The sequence below is a fragment of the Palaemon carinicauda genome, chromosome 43 (genome assembly GCF_036898095.1).
Source record: "Palaemon carinicauda isolate YSFRI2023 chromosome 43, ASM3689809v2, whole genome shotgun sequence".
NCBI classification, from domain to species: domain Eukaryota; kingdom Metazoa; phylum Arthropoda; class Malacostraca; order Decapoda; family Palaemonidae; genus Palaemon; species Palaemon carinicauda.
The window spans coordinates 25,924,219-25,948,190 of record NC_090767.1 but is presented as its reverse complement, the minus strand read 5'-3'; the positions used below and the strand labels follow the sequence as shown (position 1 = coordinate 25,948,190).

At 42.8% G+C, this 23,972-nt stretch overlaps 1 protein-coding gene and 2 long non-coding RNA genes across 5 annotated transcripts in view; 1 reads left to right on the top strand and 2 right to left on the bottom strand.

Annotated features, from left to right (window-relative positions):
• LOC137633404 (elongator complex protein 2-like) overlaps window positions 1-23,972 on the bottom strand; it is a 273,506-nt gene that overhangs the window by 106,754 nt on the left and 142,780 nt on the right. The window lies entirely within an intron of this gene.
• The window catches only part of LOC137633405 (uncharacterized), a 360,609-nt gene that overhangs the window by 260,600 nt on the left and 76,037 nt on the right, over window positions 1-23,972 (top strand). For both annotated transcript variants that reach the window (XR_011042196.1, XR_011042195.1), the window contains one exon: window positions 14,323-14,422. This is a non-coding gene — a long non-coding RNA (uncharacterized lncRNA). The remainder of the gene's footprint in view (window positions 1-14,322; window positions 14,423-23,972) is intronic.
• LOC137633979 (uncharacterized) lies at window positions 15,522-16,691 on the bottom strand. Its single transcript, XR_011042394.1, has 2 exons — window positions 16,511-16,691; window positions 15,522-15,826 (listed from the first exon to the last, which is right to left on the bottom strand). It is a non-coding gene; the product is annotated as an uncharacterized lncRNA (long non-coding RNA).

The window sequence follows — 23,972 nt, the reverse complement described above, 5'->3', positions numbered from 1 at the left end:
ACGAATCCAGTGTCATTAAACTCCCTTGCCATGGGATCAGCAAGGGGGCAAGCCCTTCGGGCAGAAGTCCAGACCCTGTTGAAGAAGGGCGCTCTCCAAGAGGTCCTCGACGAATCTCCAGGCTTCTTCAGTCGACTCTTCTTGTAAAGGAGGTGTCTGGAGGCTGGAGACCAGTCATTGACCTCTCAGCTCTGAACAAGTTTGTCAAACAAACTCCGTTCAGCATGGAGACGGCGGACACGGTTAGACTAGCAGTAAGACCGCAAGACTTCATGTGCACACTGGTACCTAAAGGACGCGTACTTCCAGATCCCAGTCTATCCGTCTTCAAGGAAGTACTTAAGATTCAGCCTAGACAACAGATAGTATCTGTTCAAGGTGCTGTGCTTCGGTCTCTCCACAGCACCACAAGTCTTCACCAGTGTTCACCCTAGAATCATTTTGGGCACACAGGATTGGCATCCGTTTCCTCCGTTAGCTGGACGACTGGTTAATCCTAGCAGACTCGTGTCCTCCCTTCTTCAACACCAAGACAAACTTCTGAGACTTTGCCAAGATTTGGGGATCATGGTAAATCTGGAGAAGTCTTCACTGCTTCTCACTCAAAGACTGTTATACTTAGGCATGATTATTGACACCAATCTCTACAAAGCCTTCCCATCAGACGACAGGATAGCAAGGCTGAGGAAGGTCACAAGGCCTTTTCTCAGATGAAAAGAACTTCTAGCCCAATCGTGGTTACGTCTCCTCGGTCACCTTTCATCTCTGGCTCGTCTAGTTCCCAACGGTCGCCTCAGGATGAGATCCCTCCAGTGGCGACTCAAGTCCCGGTGGAATCAAGCGTACGACTCCCCGGACATCCAGATCCCCATGGGATCTGCAGAACTGACGGATCTCCAGTGGTGGGTGGCAGACGAGAACCTACGAAAAGGAGTGGACCTTCTTGTCCTCCCCCCGGATTTGATGCTGTTTTCGGACGCTTCAAAAAAAGGGAGGGGGGCCCACGTGCTGCACCACACGACCTCAGGCCTCTGGTCAGAGACAGAAAAGTACCTCCATATAAATCTCCTAGAGATGAAGGCCGTCTTTCTGGCCCTTCAACAGTTCCAACAGTACTTGGCAAGTCACTCTGTGGTGGTGATGAGCAACAACACCACAGTAGTGGCCTACATCAACAAACAAGGAGGTACTTTTTCGCAGGAACTATCCCATCTAGCAGTAGAGATACTGAGATGCGCCAAAATCCACTCGATACCACTATCGGCACGCTTCATTCTGGGCAAAAGGAATGTGCTCACCGACAAGCTGAGCAGAGCATCACAGATAGTGAGTACCGAGTGATCTTTGGATCATCTAGTAGCCAACAAAGTCCAGACTTTTTGGCGTTCTCCGACTGTAGACCTTTTCGCAACGGCCCTGAACTTCAGGCTCCCGCTGTACTGTTCCCCAGTCCCAGACCCCAAGGCTCTCTGGCAAGATGCTTTCCAACAACGGTGGGACAACATCAACGTTTACGCCTTTCCCCCGTTCTGTCTGATGAGGAGGGTACTCAACAAGACCAGAACATCGATCAATCTTTCAATGATCCTCATAGCTCCGCTATGGCATCACGCGGAATGGTTCCTGGACTTTCTGCAACTCCTAACAGGGCTACCAAAAGAACTCCCTCCATGACACAATCTACTCAAACAACCACATGCCAACTTTTCCCACAAAGCCGTAGGTTCACTATGACTTCACGCTTGGAGACCATCCAGCATCTCTCTGAAAGAGTATTTTCGCAACAAGTTGCTGTCAGGATGTCTGGACACCTGCGAAAGTCTTCAGCAGCAGTCTACCAGGCAAAGTGGAAAGTCTTCCGTGGTTGGTGTCGTGGAAGGGGTATCTCTCCACTCGATGCCACTATTCCAACAATAGCGGAGTTCCTCGTGTATTTGCGTGAAGAAATGCGCCTTTCAGTCTCGGCAGTGAAAGGCTATCGCTCAGCCTTAAGTCTAGCCTTCAGGCTGAAAGGAGTGGACATTTCTTCATCGCTAGAACTTTCTCTACTCTTACGTAGTTATGAACTTACCTGCCCTCAGACGGAAGTGAGACCTCCCCCATGGAACGTGGTTCGAGTTCTCAGGTCTCCTAAGAGACCTCCCTATGAACCATTACGCCAGGCATCAGATTGCCACCTAACCTGGAAGACGGTATTCCTGCTAGCTTTGGCCTCGGCCAAGCGAGTCGGCGAACTTCATGGTCTCTCGTGTGACATCGCCCATTCAAGGGGTTGGGGGGAGGTAATGTTCAGCTTTGTCCCTGAGTTTATTGCTAAGACTCAGAATCCTGGAGTGGCGGATCCTCGATTCGACTCCTTCCGGATTTCTCGTCTCCGTACTGTAACAGATGACCCAGACCATCTCTTACTAAGCCCAGTAAGGAGCTTGAGGCTGTACCTCAAAAGAACAGCTGCAGCCTGTCCTCATGTGCCGGCACTATTTGTCAGCACAGGAAGGACTAAGAGGAGGGTAACCAATAACACCATCTCTGCATGGATTCGTAGGGTCATTGACCTGGCCTTGAATCCAGACCCTCCTCTGTCACGTCGCCCTAGAGCACATGATGTCGGGCATAGCTACGTCCCTGGCCTTCAAAAGAAATTTTTCAGTGGCGCAGGTTCTTCAAGCTGGGGTGTGGAAACGTCAAACAACATTCACATCCCACTACCTGCAAGACGAGACCCACAGGAGACTCGATACGTTCGCTATCGGCCCTGTGGTGGCTGCACAACAGCTAGTTTAAAACCTCAAGCTCCTTATTGGACAAGTAGCAGAAGGTTGAGGGCATTGTTACCCGGTTTTAGTCTGCATGAATGAAAAGGTTTGACTGGCCCTTATTCTTTTCTTCATCATCCCCTCTCTTGGGGAAAGCAGCATCCTGGGTTCTCTGCATAGCTGACCTCAAACCACTGCAGGTAAACCATGCTCCCTTGTGTTCCTAGTGTTAAGATTAATACTGTTACGTCCCCATACCCTGACGAGGTGGTATTGGGTAAGTCCTAGTCTACAAGTTTCCATCTAAAGAACTTCAGAACAACTTCCTAGGACGAGTCACACTTCTTCATACCTTCACACACAGCTTGTGTAGGCTGCAGTCCTTGCGTAGCAAGGTTCTAGCGAGGTGCAGGGACTCCTTATTTCTTGGGTGCTTACACACTCAAATAACGAGCCCCCAGGCAAAGCCTAAAGCCAGACTGGCTAAGACGTCCACCCTTCCTAATGGGTGAGTCACTCCTATTAAATAGCATGGTTTGTATTCCAGTTACGGAACAAATGACATTCGTAGATAATTTGTATTTTTCCTAACTATACAAACCTTAGCTATTTAACCAAACTTGCCCCGCCAGCCCTATCCCCGGGAAGTCCTACCTCTATGCAAAGTGACCTAATCACCGTTATGTGAGGGGGGAAGGGATAGCTAGCTACCCCTCCCCTACCCCCTCGTTAACTAGCGAGGGGGTAGTAAACCCTCGTTAAAATTCTAATGGCTCGTCATTTGAGCTACGCCGAAAGTAATACCCGATTTAAATAGCTAAGGTTTGTATGGTTAGGAAAAATACAAATTATCTACGAATTTGCCATATTTCTTCCAGTAAACACAGTCCAAAGTAAAGAAGTAGGTGAAAGGTAAATCAATTGTACACAATACAAACGTAAGCGGGTACTCAGGTTTGTGTACCTCCAGATCCCGGTCTGTCCTCCTTTTGAGAGTATAGTACCTTCACTTGGTGGTAGTGAACAATACCAGTTCAGGGTGCTGTGGCACGGGACATCAACAGCCCAACAGGGGTTCACCAGGATCTTCTCCCTGGTTTCTGCTTAAGCCCCAAACAGATCTTGGCATACTTAGGCTTGAATTTAGGCAGTACGAGGGAAAGTATCCCTGGTTGCTAGATTGCCTTATGATGTTGCGAGAGCTAGCTTTCCTGTTGTAAGACAATTCTCATGTCAATCCATTGGTGGCAAGGAGTTTTGAGACACCTAGTCTCCTCCTAGCACCTAGTTACGAACAGTCAACTTAGGATGCTGTCAATAGTGACAACACAAGGCCTTCAAGCTGCAAAACAAGGTCCCTCCTGATATAGTATTCCGATAGAGGAGATCAAAGACAGATCCTGAATGGTGGTTTTCTGACACCAACCTCCGCTAGAGTGCAGACTTTCCGTTCACCCCTTCTGAACTTATGGTCTTCGCTGATTCATTAAGGTTGCGGAGCTTTACTGGCTACAACACAAGAGTGTTAGGTCCATAATCCGATGATTGGAATTGCCGCATCAACATACTAGCGTTCAAATGACCTATCTTGCCTTCCAAGCATATTCTCAACCTTTTCTGTCGAACCAGTCTGTGGTGTTAAACGACACTACCACCGTAGGATAGTACCTGAAACAAGGAAATACCATTTCTGGTCAGCTTTGCTTTCTGATAGAACAGATCCTGCTTTGGATAGAGAGCACTGCAATGTCCCTGTAAGCCAGCTTCAGCTCTGACAAGAAAGGGATTTTGACGAAGGAAAAATCTATTTCTGGGCGAGAGACCTGTGCCGCCCAGTGAAATGCTCCTTTTGCATCATTTCTAAGGTATATAACTGCTATGAATTACCAGAGAAAAAAGTTGCATAGGAATGCCAGGGTTGAACCCAGCTCGCTCACCTATATAAGGTGTCGGTATAATACTAGGGCGTGATAAATCACAACCAGAGGTCTCGCGCCATTTAGATATCTCCTCTTCAATATCCCCGTTACAGCAAGGTGCCGTTCAACACCCACCACTGAATGCTAATACCACCATCTCAACCCACGCCAACTACGTCACTCCTCATAGCACCCAAGTTTGGGCCCATTCTGGGAGGGAAGTAGAGGGAGGGTTCACTGGGCGGCACAGGTCTCTCGCCCAGAAATAGATTTTTCCTTCGTCAAAATTTCTTTTCTGGGCTCCACCTGTGCCGCTCCGTGAAATAGTACAAGAGAAATGGTCCCAAAACTTGGAACAAACACCTGAGGGGAAAGTAAATTAAAGACAAAATATAAAAAAACATGGTTTAATACAAAAGGAAATAGGGATACTGAAACCCAGTGAATGAGCCATTCCTTATAAGGAAGGATAGAGGGATAAGTAACAAATACAGCAAAAAAACTTCCAAACTATGGAAGGACAAGGAAAAAGCAATGTACAATAATAAGTTGTGAGATCAAATGGTAATTTACAATCCTGAAGGTAAATACAAACAAAATTCAACTTGTGGGAGAGTAAGGCTATTTACAGACATGATAAAAAAAGAGTGCACTTTAAGGGTGCATCTCAGGTGTAAAACAAAACCAAAACTAAAGTAGGGACAATAAGTAAGGCAGGTAGAAGGAAGTAGGATAGAGCAAGACCTGATTATGAATCATTACTTTCAGGAGGAACCACATTCCCTGCTGCCACTGTAGCAAATTTTAGGGCTTCCAAAGGTTTTAAGTAGTGGCGTTTAAGAACTGTTGGAGACTTCCAGCCTGTATATTTTGTAAGTTCATCAAAGTTCATGTGGTGAAAGTAATTAATAGATGTAGCTACGGCTCGTATATCATGAACGTGAGGGAATGATTCAGGGTTAGCCTGTTTAATGAAATACAGAATCTGCTGTCTGATTCCTTTCAGGGTGATGGTTCCTCCATTTTCTCTAATAAATAAGGGCCCTGAGGGCTTAATGGAAGTTCTATTTAAATAGGCTTTCAGAGTGTTTACTGGACATAAAGATGGATCCTGAGGAAGTGGAACAATCTTCCAGGGGGACCATCTGTTCTGGGGGTCCTCATTCGTCGCTAAGAACCTTTTGTCGGGAAAGTAGGACTTCCTCTGACGAGAGAAATTCAATATGACCTGGATCTCTAGTCAAGGCTGAAAGTTCTGATATTCTGGCGCCAGAAGCTAGGCTCATTAGGAACAAGGTTTTCCTTAATAATGGAATGTAATTACAAGACTCGTTAAGAGTATCAGAAGCCAACTTAAGGATCTCGTTCAGAAACCAGGAAACTGAGCTAGGGCGAGTTGATGGTTTCAATCTGTCGCAGGCTCTCGGGATTGATGAGAAGTATGAATCTGTAAGGTCAATATTAAAACCAATATGGAAAATCTTTTTCAAGGCTGATTTAATTGTAGTAATAGTACTGGCCGCTAGGCCTGATTCAAATAGAATTCTAAAGAAGGTTACTGTCAGATTCATAGTCATCATCTCAACCTTTGAGTCCCTTACAAATTTTGCAAGTTTCTTAACAGCCGAATCATACTGTCGTTGGGTGGATTCCCTTTTATCCGATTCTAGAAATAGGGTATTTTGAGGATCAATATCTGCACCTCTCTGAGCTGCAAATTTCATGGAGACCATAAAGTTAGGGCACTCTGAATCTTTGAGGAAGCGAACACATTGCGAGTTTGTACTATTTGTGTTAGTATTGGATTGGGTATCTGTCGAGGGTGGAGACCCAGTTCCACCAGCAGGGGAAACTAATTGCTCTTGAGCCAGTTAGGGGCTACTAGAGCAACCTGGCCTTTGAAAGTCCTGAGTTTGTCCAACACTTTCATCAACAGATTTATTGGAGGGAATAAATAAATTCTCTCCCAAGTGTTCCAGTCCAATGACATTGCGTCTGTGGCGTAAGCCCGAGGGTCCAGGTTGGGGGCTACGTAGCACTCTAGTTTGTGGTTGGACTCTATTGCAAACAGGTCTATCTGGAGACCCGGGACCTGAGACAGGATCCATTTGAATGATTTCCGGTCCAGTGACCACTCCGACTCCAGCGGAGTCGTCCTCGAAAGTGAGTCCGCCATTACATTTCGTACTTCCGCTAGATGGACTGCTGACAGATGCCACTGATTTGATGCTGCCATGGAAAATATTGCTAACATCACTCACATGGTTGATGTGACTTGACTTGGAACCCCCTCTGTTTATGCAGTGGACTATGACTTCGCTGTCTAGAACCAATCTGATATGTTGGTTCCTGGCTGGAGCCAGTCGTTTTAGGGTTAGGAATACCGCCATGGCCTCTAAGACATTGATATGGAGTTGGCAGAATACTGTCGACCATAGTCCTTGGACTTTCCTGTACTGGGAGTATCCCCCCAGCCTGTCAAGGAGGCGTCTGTGAGGTGGATATTGTAAAGGATCGGATTTTGCCAGATTTTTTACCTTTGTCCATGGCTGAAGTCTTCTCCTCAGAATTGGTGGAAGTCGAGCTCTTTTGTCTCGATATTTCTCGTTTGCCCTGGAGCGCCATACTCGGTTTATATCCTTCAGTCTGGCCTTCAGTACAATATCTGTTACCGAGGCAAACTGCAGGGCACCCAGGATTCTCTCTTGATTTCTCCTGGACGTCAATTTGTCCTTGAGAAAACGTTTTGTGTTCTTTGCTATTTCTGTCCTCTTGGCTGTTGGGAGACGTAACGTGTGGGAATGTAGATCCCATTGTAATCCCAGCCATTGAAACTTGGTCTTTGGGACTAGGCGAGATTTCTTAAAGTTGATCTGGAACCCCAACTGTTGTAGGAATTTTATTACTCTGTTTGTTGCCGTGAGGCGGTTCTCGACGCTGTCTGACCAAATGAGCCAGTCGTCTAGGTAAGCTACTATTTGAATTCCTTGGGTTCGAAATTCTTGGATTACCGTCTCTGCCAGTTTGGTGAATATCCTGGGTGCTATGTTGAGTCCGAATGGCATTACTTTGAATGCATAAGCTTGGTTGCCTAGTTTGAAGCCTAGAAACGGACGAAAATGCCTTGCTATCGGAACGTGATAGTAAGCATCTGTAAGATCTATAGAGGTGGTGACGGCCCCACGGGGAAGTAAGGTCCGCACCTGAGAGACGGTTAGCATATGGAACTTGTCGCACCGAATGTAAGAATTCAGATGAGACAGGTCCAAGATTACTCTTCACTTGTCCGAGTCTTTCTTTGGCACGCTGAACAAGCGACCTTGAAATTTCAAGAGTTTTACCTCTTTGATTGCATTCTTTTGTAATAGATCGTTTGCATATAAGACTAGCTCCTCCGTTGGAAGTTGATGGAAACTGGTTAGTGGAGGGGGCCCTTCTATCCAACTCCACCCCAGACCTTTGGAAATTATGCTGAACGTCCAACAGTTTCGAAAGGTGTAGAGTCTTCCTCCTACCCGAGAGTTCTCAATGATTCCCTGCGGATTTACCTCCTCGGCCTCGAGAAAGGGTCCTTCCGCTACTTCTGTTGCGAAAGTCCCTCTCGCACCAGAGCCTCTGGCGCGTTGGTAACCCTGGAACGCGCCCTGGGTTTCATGATTGGGGTTAAAGGCAGGGGAAGTAGCATAAGTGGTAGTTGCTACCTGGGCCTGAGGAACCAACACATATTGCTGTTGGGGTTGTCCTTTTGAAGTGGAGGGCGTTACCGGGATAGTCTGAACTAGTTGTTGCGACTGCCGGTTTTGGAAGGATTGGAGAGGTCTCAGCCTCTTCCTACCTTGAGATTGGTTGCTGGCAGGCTCGAACTTGCGTTTGAGGACTAGGCCCTACCGAACCTTGAGGCTCTGATTGACTCTGGCAGCCTCGCTGAGGACGTTATTGACGAGATCCTCCGGGAATAAGTCAGGGCCCCAGATTGGGGCTTTAATGAGCTTGTTAGGCTCATGTCTGATAGTGGCCTCAGACAGGACGTGTTTACGGCAACGACGTTTGGCCGCAAGGAAGTCGTAGGCATCAGACAGCAAGGTCTGAAGCAATGACTTTGTCAGGACCTTAAAAAGGGGTTCCTCTTCGTACATTAGAGAGTTCATGGATCTACTCAACCGGGCCCGAACTTCAAACTCGAGACGTATCAAGGACTCAGGAAGCCTGGGAAGTCGTTCACTGAACTATGTGGAAGCACAGTCAGCGCTTAGCTTACCCGCTGTGAACGTGGCTGGGGCGTTAGTCCAGCACTCGTGGTCTCCCGGGAACAGGAGGGAAGTCGGGTCCATTTCCCGCAGTTGTGGTAACGGCTTGTCCTCGTTAATGGCTTGATGAGCGAGGTCCATCATCTTTGTGACACACGGAGTGGGGGTTTGCTCGTCTACCACGAACATCGTTTAGGAGCTTTTATGGGGTGTTAGCATAGTGTTAACACACTCCCATTCGTTTAGGGTCCAGATTCAGGTGGACTGAGACTGTTCCTTCGGGTAGATCACGGTCTCCTTAGGAACTTTATCCAATCGTACAAGAGCCTCCTCTGTTAGACGAGCAAAACCGGGGAAGGGGAACTGGAGACCCGGCGGGTAGAAATCAAAATCTTCAATAGGCCGGGTGCCACATCCCTCGATGGTTAACATACCATCCTTGAAAGGGGAGTGCAAGGCCATTCTCCACGGGTTGCCTTTGACGAACTCCGGGAGCATAGAGGCATCCGGGATAACATGTTGTTGTTGCGGCAGTTCCAAACGCATGAGGCTCTCAACGAGACTCTCTTGGTTTTATACCCTCTCAGTGAGGGACGTCATCAGGGAACCAATTTGGTCCAATAACCGGCTCGAAAAGGCTTCCAGATCGAAGGAAGCCTCCGGGGTCTTAGTTTTGAGCCTGTCTTCGCTCTCGACCCATGAGAGGAAGAAGAAGCTACAGCTGAGTCTTTGGGGACTCTGGCAGATGAAGTTTTCACAGGTTTAGGGGATTTGGAAGACTTGCGGGTCTTCAATTAGGGGGTCCGTAGAGACTTAACCTTAGGGACAACAGGACGTGGCCTGATATCAGCTTCGTGCTTCCCTGAGAACCCCTGTAAAGAAGAATTAGCAGAAGAGGTAGGAAAAGTCGGGCTAAGGAGAGTAATCTTAGCCTGGGACCCACCTGCCTCACCTACCTAGCTCTGGCTCTTCGAGAGCCATAGGTTCAATGTCGAAGTTGATAGCCGCAACGTCCTCCACAATCGCTTCTCCCATCACTTCGTGGTCCTCAGACAAGAGCAGAGCCTCGCTGATCTTCGTAATGATGGTGTCCGCCACATCCTTGGGGACCGCAGCCGAGTTCATAGCGTTAGGGTATATCAGGGCACACCTTTCTTCGGACAAGACGTAGGGTTTCTTCGCCTTGACGTTGCGGGCGAACCCCTCGACCCAGACCTTAAGGGTCGCCAAGGCAGAAGTCTTGGAAGGCTGAGAGCTCTGAAAGAGAATAAACCGTTACTAATAACAAAGTGACTTCGTCGAAGGAAGTGTAACAAACTTGTAGACCGAGATTAAATGTTTTAATTCGATCAGAGATTACAATGGAAATAACAAGGAAAATCCAGAGATTAAATCCGAAGTAAATCTAGATAGTAACGACAGGGACACCTACCGAATCTGCGGTAAGCGTGGAGACAAGCCCGTAGCAGACCACGCAGTTGTCTGGATGCCAGACGATCAGATCATCCACCTGGACAGCGCAGTGAGCATGCGATCTGCAAACATCGTGGCCGCACGCTTGTTGAAGCACGGCCGCACAGGCTGTCATCTGACAGCGAACCACCTGTAATAATAAAGATACATAAGTATCCCATAGTAGGTTAGTATCCCAAGGGGAACCCGGGTGCTCCGGGTACTAAACTTAAACCGGTATAGAACCGGGATAAATACTAAGAATAACAATCCAAACCGGTATAGTAATCGGGATGGAAAAAACTTAGCATAAGTAGTAATTAATGAGAGTGTTAAAACAAATCCGTAATTAGTTATGATCATTCAATAAGAGTATTGTCACAAAGGGGAGACATACTATCCCGTTGTTACCGGGGAAGTATAGAATAAAATTAAAATAATAGTGACATGCTTATTCTATTGGCTCCGGGGAGACAACTGAGGTGGACCCGGGGGTCACAACCAGCCTACCGGGGTAGAAGAGTCGAAAAGGGAGGGAGGGAGGAGCCAATGACTCCCCGCCAGCCACAAGGACCTTAACGAACAGAGACAATAAATATATACTGTAATAAAAACCAATAAATAAAAGCTCTAACGCGATTCCCCCACTAACAAATAGTCTACATAATAGTAGAGACCCAAGAGGGATACGGTACGTAACGAAGGGAATCACGCTGAATAATACCCAATACACAACCGAAATCCCCCCAGCCGACCGATGGCCAATCAGAGCGGCGGGGGGGAAAAAGGGCTACGGCAAGGCATGTAAGCGAGCGTACTAGACTATAACCTCGACAGCTGTTCTCGGTTCAGACTAAGGGAAGGAGTCAGTAGGTATCCCGAGGGAGGGATGAGTAGGGGAGGGGGGAGGCTGGAGAACGAGAGGACTCGACCCATAAAGCAAAACAGCTGACTCCAAAGTCTCTGAGGGACGTGAGGTATCACTGGAGGGGGATAAGGGTATGGGGTGCCATACACCAATAGAGGGAGAGGGAGGAGCCAGCGAGAACTAGCCAATGGTGGCTCGAGGCGATCGCGTGGACAGAGGAAGGACAGGAGTACCAACCTGTCCAAACAGAACCACAAGATAACAAAACGGAATGATCATATACGGATAATAAAAATAAAGTAAAATAATGTAACATGACGAACTAGGTTATAAGGCATGCATAAGCTAAATATAGGTAGTAAGAGAGGGACCCAGGGGGAATGGCAGGGAAAGAATGAATAACAAAGCCGAGCCCTCTAGCGCTGGTAGGTACCGAGCTGGACAGGGTGGCCAACACAACTTCTAAATCGGGTAGATGCCGATCGGTAGGATAACAAAACTAGAATAAAAACTGCCAAGCGACAGTCCCACTCGAACTAAAGGCGTCAAATCTTAACCAGTTGGTAATATGAAATAAAAACTTGAATAAAAAACACCATAACGCGGTAATAAAACCTTCCAGGTACGCGCCTCGAATGGTAGCAAGCAAGCCAAACCTGAAGTTCAAAAGCTATGATACGTAACATAATATCAGAATAGCAAAGTGTTAATCGGTAAAAAACTCCAGCGTAACAGGTTCAAAATGAATAACAATTAGTATAGAAGACTAATTGCAAGGCGTTAAGAACGAGCGAAGGAGGTAGCAAGCCAACATGGCCACCGCGGAGCGGGGCCATCGGAACTGAGAAAAAACGAAAACTCTAATAAAAGTAAAAATAAGGGCAATGCTACCTCCAAAAGCTCAAAACTCATAGATCTAGTACTTAACTTGGATGAGGAAACTTGGGAATCCGACATCTCGCACTAGAGCAGGAGAAAAACACCGAAAAACACAGCCAAAAAAGCACAACAAACAGACGTGATGATGCTATGAAAAAGGAGTGACGTACAGTAGTTGGCGTGGGTTGAGATGGTGGTAGTAGCATTCAGTGGTGGGTGTTGAACGGCACCTCGCTTTAACGGGGATATTGAAGAGGAGATATCTAAATGGCGCGAGACCTCTGGTTGTGATTTATCACGCCACAGTATTATCCCGACACCTTATATAGGTGAGCGAGCTGGGTTCAACCCTGGCATTCCTATGCAACTTTTTTCTCTGGTAATTCATAGCAGTTATATACCTTAGAAATGATGCAAAAGGAGCATTTCACGGGGCGGCACAGGTGGAGCCCAGAAATGTTGTTGTGATTATTTCATTTGCAGAATGAAATGTCTGTAACGACTTCAACGTCGTGACGTGTTACATGCCTCGTTCGTATGGTTGGTTGAGGTGTCAATGGCCTTATTCTGATTGGGCAGGTGCAAGCCCCTGCCGTTTAAAGGTTTAAAGGTCGCTCAGGAATGGCAGAGGCAAGGGACAGTGACATTGCCCTAGCAATCGGGACAATGCCCTAGAGACTGACCATATATTATATATGATCAGCGCCCAAGCCTCCTCTCCATCCAAACTAGGACCAGGGAGGACCAGGCAGTGGCTGCTGATGACTCAGCAGGTAGACCTATAGGCTCCCCCAAACCCCCCAACCTTAGCTCACAAGGATGAGTAGGTTGCAGACACCAATGGCACTAACGTGTCTGAGCGGGACTCAAACCCCCGACTGGGAAACGCCAGGCTGAGACGTTACCAATCAGTTAGACAAAATATACATACTCTTTACACTTTGGGGTTAGACAAGATCTACATAATCTTTAGACTTTGGGGTTAGACAAGATATGCTTACCCTTTAGACTTTGGAGTTAGACAAGATCTACATAATCTTTAGACTTTGGGGTTAGACAAGATATGCTTACCCTTTAGACTTTGGAGTTAGACAAGATCTACATAATCTTTAGACTTTGGGGTTAGACAAAATAGTCTTACCCTTTAGACTTTGGAGTTAGACAAGATCTACATAATATTTAGACATTGGGGTTAGACAAAATATGTTTACTCCTTGAACTTTGTGATTAGAAAAAAATACATACTCATTAGTGTTTGGTGTTAGACAAGATCTACATGCTCTTTAGACTTTAGAATTAGACAAGATATACCTACTATTTAAACTTTAGAATTAGACAAGATATACATACTATTTAGACTTTAGAATTAGACAAGATATACCTACTATTTAAACTTTAGAATTAGACAAGATATACCTACTATTTAAACTTTAGAATTAGACAAGATATACATACTATTTAGACTTTAGAATTAGACAAGATATACCTACTATTTAAACTTTAGAATTAGACAAGATATACATACTATTTAGACTTTAGAATTAGACAAGATATACATACTATTTAGACTTTGTGGTTAAACAAAATCAACATACCCTTTAGACTTTTGTGTTAGACACTCTCTCTCTCTCTCTCTCTCTCTCTCTCTCTCTCTCTCTCTCTCTCTCTCTATGAGTGGGGATACCTTAACGTGTTGAAAGGGTTTGCGTATCGGCACGATCAGCAAAGCTGCACTGGAAGTAGCTACAATTACTAGGTTGGTTTGCGAATAGCAACCAGACAAAAATCTCCCACCATCACCAATCTGCTACAATTACTAGGTATTCTGAACCATCTGAAGGCAATTGCTTCACGATAGAGAAGGTAAAAACTTGACTTGAAATTCCTGTGTAATTTGTTGAAAGAAAATTTAGTTTTGCTAAAGGTATGACTTAGAAATGGGGCTAAATTTAGGTTAATGAAATAACAAAAGGATATTTGTGAAGTTAAAAATTGATAATGTGTTAAGGCAGGAGCCTATTTCTAGTTCCCATTAGAAATTCCGGTTCACCAAGTAGGCCTACACACAAAAATTAGCAGAGATCTTTTTTCACTATGGAACTAAATATTAGATATTAAGAAATATTTTATATCAAGATATTTTAATTGTTCTTCTGTTGTTTTTAAATAAGAAAATAATTTTATTTTCCTTTTTTTTATAGGTTATGGACTGAAAAGATTGACGGCTTCTGCTCTTCGTCAACTGAAGACCAAAGTCGTGTGAAACTCGAGGCTGACTTCATCATATAAACCTATAGAATGGTGAGTATTGAGTTTAAGTAAAAGAGAGAGAGAGAGAGAGAGAGAGAGAGAGAGAGAGAGAGAGAGAGAGAGATTTTCTCTTGCCTTGATACTCCGTTTCTCAATACTGCTCCGTTTCTCTTGCCTCAATACTCCCATTCTCCTCTCTTTGTCTTCTCGAGTCATTATAATACATTAATGTTTGGGACAGTTTTAATTGTTAACATATGTATTTTGGAGCCTCAATAGACTTTTCTCTGTTTTAATGAAACTTGTCCGTTTCACATATGTAGTGTTTTTAATGACTTAACTATTTCTTTGTTCCTATCTTGGTTTTTTAATACACATTTTGTCCCAGGTAAGACTACGGCAAATATAATATTACGTATTTAAGACTACAACAAATAACGACATAGTATTGCGTATATTGTAATTATGTTCTTTTAGGCATCACTATAATATAGCATTTTGCAGAAGGCCTAATGTTAAATGTAGGTGATAATATATCATTTGTAATAGGCCTTGTGTTGTTAACATGGACAAAATGGGTGATTTAAAAACCCAGATAGGAACAAAAATATGTTATATTGACAAATACCAAAATTCCATTGATAGAAATGTTCAGTATTTATGTAATATAGTGAAATTCTATTTGTTTTGTAGTCTCTAAAATAGCATTTAAGAGAATAATTTATTTTGGTTATGTAGACTACAAAACAGCATTACGAGACTACAAAACCAATGCTCTTAAATGCTTTTAGTTTTGTATTATACATTTTAACCCTTTTACTTCTATGCAAATATTCTTAAATTAACTAATTGTGATATTTCATGTGTTTCAGCTATAGGCCTAAACATAACTCAGCGTTGGAGCATTCTCATACCAGAAGATTGCAAGGAGTCAGAGACAAGCGGAGGATCGTCGACACCGAAGAAATAAAGCAAAAGAGGCTGGTAGTAAATCCAGGGCAAAATGACGGAAAATCTGGATCCATAATTGTACAAATTCAAAAAAAAATTTATTTTATTTTATTTTTTTTTTTTTGGCCTAGGACAAAACCGTATCTCAGTTTTAAAATAATTTTGGAATATCTTTTTGGAATGATAAAAAGTAATGATATTTATTATGTAATTTTATTTTGGCCCAAAGAAATTATACAATTGTATTCTTTTTGTACAAGAATCAAAGATTTTGAACTTCCAATAGTATATATGGGTGGTATGACTGGCCAGAGTTTTGAAATGGTGGCTAAAAGTTGCCAGGTAGGATATATTTATTCTGAATTACTGGACATAGTCTCCAAAATCACTTCTTTCCTCTATATAGGAGGGACGGCCAGGGGTCAGACCTTAATGCTTCACTAGATTGACTAATTCCTGTATATCCGTCCAAGAATACAGAACTAACGTCATCTTCATCACTTTCTGAAAAGTATATCGCAGTTTAGCATTAATATAGAAAATGGGCATCATGGAAAACGAGATTCAAGATCACGGATTCACACAGCTAAACGTATGGTCGTTATATTGATAAGATCAATATGCATAAATTAAGCATTACTTGTAAAACTATATTAAATATGAGGAATACAAAAACATAATTTGAAGAGATGAAAACATTAACACTGAATAACAATAAACATTATAAAGACATTTGTAGAATAATTATGCGACTGGAAATAAGACAAAAAGAATAATAATATTGCCAGTGTCGCAAGGTGCTTTTTTAACTGTCAAAATGATTTACATATATACTTCGTCTTTATATAAAAATGTATGAAATATTAATAATGAATTACGAAGCGTATGTTACAAAAAATGGACAGTTAAATTTTAATAAGATACAAGCGAAGGACTGAAAATCAATTTAGTATTTACATATTTTTTTATTACAAGAATCTTCTGAGAGATTGAATGATAATATTAATTTTGCAATACAGTATATAAAGACGGAAGTATGTCAATGAAAACCTCTACATGAATGTGAATGACATAGACCTAGATTAGATCTGTTTAAAAAGCTTGAAAACGAAGCAGTGAAAGTTTAAAGCAACTGATAAAAGCTTGAGACAAAGAAATAACAGATTAATTATGTTTCTTGTTATTTACCTACTGGGTAATCAGCAGCCATTGCCTGGCCCTCCCTGGTCTTAGCTTGGGTGGAGAGGGGCCTAGGGTGCTGGTCATGTGTATATATGGTTAGTCTTAAGGACACTGTCACTGTCCCTTTCATCTGCCATTCATGAGATGCCTTTAAACCTTTGGAGTGTCTTGTGGTCTCCTGGGTTCAACATCTGAAAAAGGAAATAAATTAATATTCTAATAATTTTATCTATCATTACATTAGAGAGAGAGAGAGAGAGAGAGAGAGAGAGAGAGAGAGAGAGAGAGAGAGAGAGAGAGAGAGAGAGAGAGAGAGAGAGAGAGAGAGAATACCAATTTAGAAAACTCATTTCCCCCCCCCAAAAAAAGTATTTTTCAATACTCATATTTACAACTACAACAATAACCAGGTTCCTCGTTGCTCACTCCACTTTGTCGTTTCATATTATTATTATTAAGCTATGAGCCCAGGGGCTCCAACAGGGAAAATAGCCCAGTGAGGAAAGGAAGCGAAGAAAAATAATTTATTCTAAGATAAGTAACAGCATTAAAATAAAACGGATTTTGAGCGAAGCGAAAAATCTATTTTTGGGTGAGATGGCCATGTCGTCCTGATGGAAGTTCCTATAGGGTAGCTTCCTAGGGTATATTACAACTACGGCGATATTCCCAGAGAATTTACCTTAAGGTACCCAGAATTCTAACTCGAAGCGAATATCCCTCCTGAAAGGGATATCGCGACATATCAGAGGACGTATTCTTGACACGCCACATGGCAATCTGCACCCCAAACAGAGATAACACATCGAGAGGTCAATTGGCAAGAAACGAAAACGGGAAAGAAAAAGGGGGAGCCGCTCCCAAGGCTCCCTCTTCTCCAGTTTCGTAAGCGTGCCTGGCGCCAATCCTGGCGCCATCTGTATTCCTTGTAGCGTACACGAGGTGCTACAGATACTGTATGTAGGGAGGGGTCCTACAGCCCTTTCATAGAAAGGGAAGGGCGGGTCCATCAGGACGACATGGCCATCTCACCCAAAAATAGATTTTTCGCTTCGCTCAAAATCCGTTTTTTGGGCTCAAGCCATGTCGTCCTGATGGAAGTATACCAGAGCATTACTGTATCTGTGGATTCTCAGAACGTGCCGTACCCCCGGAGGTAATTTTTCCCGGTCGACTAGACCTAGAGACCTAAGATGTTACTGTTATACATCTTTTCAACTAACCATAAACCATGTTAGAGCTTCCTGCCCCCTACAGGGAAGAGTCCTACTAGACTCTGGAAAAGTCTCGAAGAGTACATATACCTATGTATGAATACCAGGCAAGCTAATATAGTGGTCTCGCCCCATATTAAGTAAAGCATAGTTTGTAAAGAACCACTGCGTCAATATCAAATATCGACCAGTTCTCGGCACGATACTTGTATTGGACAAAGGTTTATATCCGCATAGGAGGAAACTTGTAAAACCGCCACCGTCCCCTTCTGGGACGGAGTCCTCCCGTTAAGGGAAAGCATAAACCAATGCAACATAGCTTGCATAAAGGAACAATTCTATTAGAATTATCCCAGATAAAGTACATAGAATGAATGATCAATTATACCCATAAATTGACACAGGTGAAGGAGACGCAAGGTTCTCAAGAACAAGTTTATTGACAAACAATAAATAGACAGGTTAACAACAATTATATATATATATATATATATATATATATATATATATATATATATATATATATATATATATATATATATATATATATATATATATATATATATATATATATATATATATATATATATATATATATATATATATATATATATATATATATATATATATATATATATATATATATATATATAAAAGAGAGGATAACCCAAAGCTTTAAGCATAAGTATGATAGTAAACAGAACTTGTTTATCTGGAAGAAAAAACATTATTGCCACTTTTAAGATACCGAGGTATCAGAGTCATAAAAGTCTGTATTACACATCAATCACATTAGCGTTAGAAAATGCTCGGCACACGTCTGCACTTATGCTAGGTTCACCTTTGGAAATGGAACAGTCTACGTGGGCAACTCAGTGCCCTCACTTAGTTTGTAGTACCGTAAGTAACTACACACTCACCCTGGAATTAATCGTCCCAATTAAAACCACTGTTCCTCGCAGAGTTAAACAGTAGGGTTAACGACGCGACCCACTGCTACCACAGATCTCTTTAGTTCCTCTACTTGCTTCGCATAGTGGCGAAAGAACACTCTGGAAGACTTCCAGCCAGTGTATGAATGGAGATGTTCAAAATCCATACAATTAAAGAAATTTAAGGATGAGGCAACTTTCCTCGGATCGTGACCTGCGGGTGTACTGTCAGGATCCGCTCTGCGAATAAAATATGTGATTTTCGCTCTGAGTTGATTCAGAGATAAATTTGAGCCTGATGTTTCTCCCCTGAATAGTTGACCACCCTTGAAGTCTGAAGTTCTACGAAGATAGACCTTTAGGCATTCTACCGGACATAGAGATGCATCTTCTTTCAGAGGGCAGATTCTCCAGGGACCCCACCTGTTGGTGGGTAACTCATTCTTGGCGAGAAACGTAGGATCCGGAAACAGGTTCAGTTCTCCCCCATCCAGGAACTGAACACGACCTGCCTCTGTCGAGAGGGCTACAATCTCACTAACCCTGGCCCCGGACGCGAGTGCAAATAGGAAAATAACTTTTTGTGTCAAATCCTTTAACGCACACTCCTTATTGCTCAACAGAGAAGCGAAATGAAGAACTTTGTCTAAAGACCATGAAATGGCCTTTGGAGGTGCTGAAGGTCTGAGCCTAGCGCAGGCTTTCGGAACTTTATTAACCCTGGATAGGTACGGTCCTCGGACACCCCTTTAAGGGTATACTCGGACGCGAACGACCCCGACGCCAAAAAAAATTCTTGAAAAATCAGTTTTTGCAGTAACCTCCTTTTTTCTTTTGCCAAAAAAAAACTTCAATGAATGCTTAAAACAACTGTAAAGATAAATACTACTCATCTGCAGAAAAACTATTTATTATAAATATTTTAAAAAATTAAGTAGAAAAAAAAAGACCTGACATAAAAATTCATAAAAAAAAAGTTTATACATATATACACAAATCCTTTTAGGAATTGATTCTTGAATGTTTAGGACACATCTTGATGTATTTTGGATGAAGTCAGACCCATGGAGGTGAAGATCTGAAATGAGAAAAAAAGGGTAACTTTTTTTGGCCAAAAAAAATTGTCCAAATTTCATGAATTTTTTTGGGTACCCAAATGAAATAGGAAGTGGCTAATTTTTTTAGGGAATAAACATATGTTATCCTAAAATAGAAATATGTAAAAAAATCTTCATTATTTTGTAAATTACATTTATATCAGGGGCCATATCTAAAGGTAATTTTTTGAGTACTTGGAAATTTCGTAAAAAAATACATATATTTAATATATAATATGATATTTATGCAGGTAAAAATATACCAAAATATCACAAATTCTATAGGGAACATGAATATATATAGATAGGGCAGCTTACGCTTCGGATATGTCCACAAAATGGCCGCCAACCACACTGATTCAGACTCCCTAATCTGCCACTTGAAATGTAGGAAGGGTATGTCAATTTCAAGGTGTTATTTACTAATCTAATTATTATTGGATATGCATAAAAATTGTATGGTGGGTTGCTGGATAATTGTCGATTATTTTACGACTATAAAAATGAAATTCTGACACAAAAATTTTTTTTGAAGGGAAATAAAATCGAAAAAAAAAATGTAAAACAATATTTTAGCCAAAAAAATTTGATGATATTCAATCAAAAAAAAAGTAAACAAAATTTTCCGACAAATAAACATCTAGAGGAATCATTACTCTGTGATAGTTCCTTAGTACGTAGTAATTTTGAAAGAATTGGGAAAAAACGAAAAAATGGCAATCACCGGAAAATCGAACACATACCTATATATACGCCATATCTGGCTAAAAAAAAGATAGGCATGGGTAGCCAGATCATCTAGAAACACTTTCCAACACTATAAAAATATAAGTTTTGCGACACTACTTGCCAATTCCTTACGGTAACATGACTAAGCAAAAAAATGCAAAACAAATAAAAAGGGGCACTCGTGGAAAAATGGCCATTCTATTATACGGCATTTCAGAAAAAAAAAATTTCAGCCACGTGCTAGGCAAACCATCAAGGCATATTTTCCGACAAATAAACATATAAATGAAATATTACTCTGTGATAGTTCCTTAGTACGTAGTAATTTTGAAAGAAATGGGAAAAAACGAAAAAATGGCAATCACAGGAAAATCGAACACATACTTATATATACGCCATATCTGGCTAAAAAAAAATAGGCATGGGTAGCCAGATCATCTAGAAACACTTTCCAACACTATAAAAATATAAGTTTTGCGACACTACTTGCCAATTCCTTACGGTAACATGACTAAGCAAAAAAATGCAAAACAAATAAAAAGGGGCACTCGCGGAAAATTGCCCAACATTCTAATATACGGCATCTCAGATAGAAAAAAAAGACATGCACGTGTTAGCCCAACCATCAAGGCACACTTTCTAACACATAAACATGAAAAAAAATCAATAATATACGGCAATTCCTTACTACGTAGTAAATTTTTACAAATATTGAAAAAAAAACAGAAATTGGCAACCGCAGTTAAATACCCAATATACCAATAACTACGTCGTATCTGACAAAAACAAAATCACGCATGGGTAGCCAGATCATCTAGACACACTTTCCAACATTAAAAAAGCAAAAGTTTTACGACACTATTTCGCAATATCTTACGGAAAAATTACTTGGCAAAAAAATTAAAAAAAATTAAAAAGGGACACTCGCGGTAAAATGCCCGACATTCTAATATACGACATCTCAGATAAAAAAAAAGACATGCACGTGTTAGCCCAACCATCAAGGCACACTTTCTAACACATAAACATGAAAAACAAATGAATAATATACGGCAATTCCTTACTACGTAGTAATTTTTACAAATATTGAAAAAAAACAGAAATTGGTAACCGCAGTTAAATACCCAATATACCAATAACTACGTCGTATCTGACAAAAACAAAGTCATGCATGGGTAGCCAGATCATCTAGACACACTTTCCAACACTAAACAAGCAAAAGTTTTACGACACTATTTGGCAATATCTTACGGAAAAATGACTTGGCAAAAAAATGAAAAAAAATGAAAAAGGGGCACTCGCGGTAAAATGGTCCTCGTGGTGATGAACGACATTTTAACTAAAAAAAAAAACATGCACATGGTAGCCAAACAATCCACCAAGACTTTCCACAACTGATAACCTATACAAGTTGCACTATTCTACGACAATTTCATAATACGTAATAACTTTGATAATTATGCAAACTACCTCAGAAGGGTAAACTCGGACGCGAACGACCCCGAAGCGTCTCAGAAATCGGGGAAGGAGTACAGCTACAGCAATGCACATCCGGACACTACTAGAGCGTGTAGGGGAGACACCTCCTGCAGGTCGATCACCCACAAATTCAGTCACAGGGGTGAGTCACGTGAGAAAAACCTGTTTTTTTTTACGCTCGGGGTCGCAAACGACCCACCGTACCTATCCAGGGTTAAAGATCTCGTTACCGAGGTCGACCTGGAAGGCATATAGAATGGGTCTTGTCAAAGCAGACTTACACGCCGAAATCGTGTTAGCTGCCAACCCTTGACCATGGAGGTGGATGAAGAAAGATAAGCAGAAGTCTGTCGAGATCTCCTGCGGATTCTTCGCCTTGACAAAGGCCACCCATTTTCTCCAAGATGACTCATATTGCCTTTAGTAGATTTGCACTTATATTCCTCTAGGAAGTCTATGCTGGCTTTCGAAATCCCGAAACGCTTTCTCACCGCTAGGGAGAGAAAATCATGAGCTGCAGGGTCCGGGTTTTCTGTAATGAAGCGCAGACAGTCGACTTCTGGACTCGCTGGGTCAGAACTGGATCTGGTAGCGGTACAAACTTCAGCCGTAGTTCCAATGCCAGGGGGAACCACACGCTGTTCGGCCACTTGTGGGCCACTATTGCCGCTACCCCCTTGAAGGATCTCAGTTTGTTGAAGACCCTCAACAGAAGGTTGTGAGGAGGGAACAGATAAATCCTGGACCATCTGTTCCAGTCGAAGGACATCGCGTCCACTGCTTCCGCTAAGGGGTCCTCGTACGGGGACACGTACAGGGGCAACTTCTTGTTGTCTTACGTCGCAAAGAGGTCTATCTGCAGTTCTGGGACTTGATTCAGAATGAAGGAGAATGATCCTGCGTCTAAGGACCATTCCGACTCTATCGGTGTGAACCTGGATAGAGCGTCCGCTGTCACATTGCGGACTCCTTGAAGGTGAACTGCCGACAAGTACCACTTCTTCTTTTCCGCCAATCGGAAGATGGCCAACATCACCTGGTTGAGAGGTGGTGACCTCGATCCTTGTCGATTCAAGCATCTCACAACTACCTCGCTGTCCATCACCAACCTTATGTGGATCGAGTGACGCGGGGAGACTTTCTTTAAGGTAAGGAGCACTGCCATAGCTTCTAGAAAGTTTATGTGAAAGGTCTTGAATAGCTAGGACCAAGTCCCCTGGACTTTTTTCCGATGAGAGTGACCTCCCCATCCCTCCTTCGAGGCGTCTGAGTGAATCGTCACCGACGGGGGAGGTGGCTGAAGAAGAACCGACTTCTTTAGATGTCTGGCTTGGGACCAAGGCCTGAGAAGAGTACGTAGCCGAAGCGGAACTGGTCTTCTCAGATCTCTTCGCGCGTTTGATGCATAACTTCTCCAAACTCCGGTTGCATCCTTTAGCTGTGCTCTTAGCACTGGGTCTGTCACCGAAGCAAACTGGAGAGAACCCAGTACCCTCTCCTGTTCGCGTCTTGATATCCTTTCGGAATCTAGAAGTCTCTTGACAGAACCCGCTATCTCCTTCCTTTTCTTCGCCGGGATGGAGAAACGGTGTGACATTAGGTCCCAGTGGATTCCCAGCCACTGGAACTTTTGAGATGGAGAAAGTCGAGACTTTTTTCTGTTGATCTTCAAGTCTGGATACTCTAGGAACTGGATCACTTGACTGGAAGCTTGCAAGCATTCTGTCTCAGATGCTGCCCACACCAGCCAGTCGTCCAGGTAGGCTACTACCTGAATTCCCTTTAGGCGTAATTGTTTGAGAGCTACGCTCGCAAGCTTCGTGAAAATCCTTGGGGCTATATTTAGCACGAATGGCATGGCTCTGAAGGCGTATAGTCTTCGTTGTAGCTTGAACCCTAGATAGGGGGAGAGTCGACGGTTGATTGGAACGTGCCAATAGGCGTCTGACAAGTCTATGGAGACAGAATATGCCCTCTTGGGCAGTAAGGTCCTTATGTGTTGCAGTGTTAGCATCTT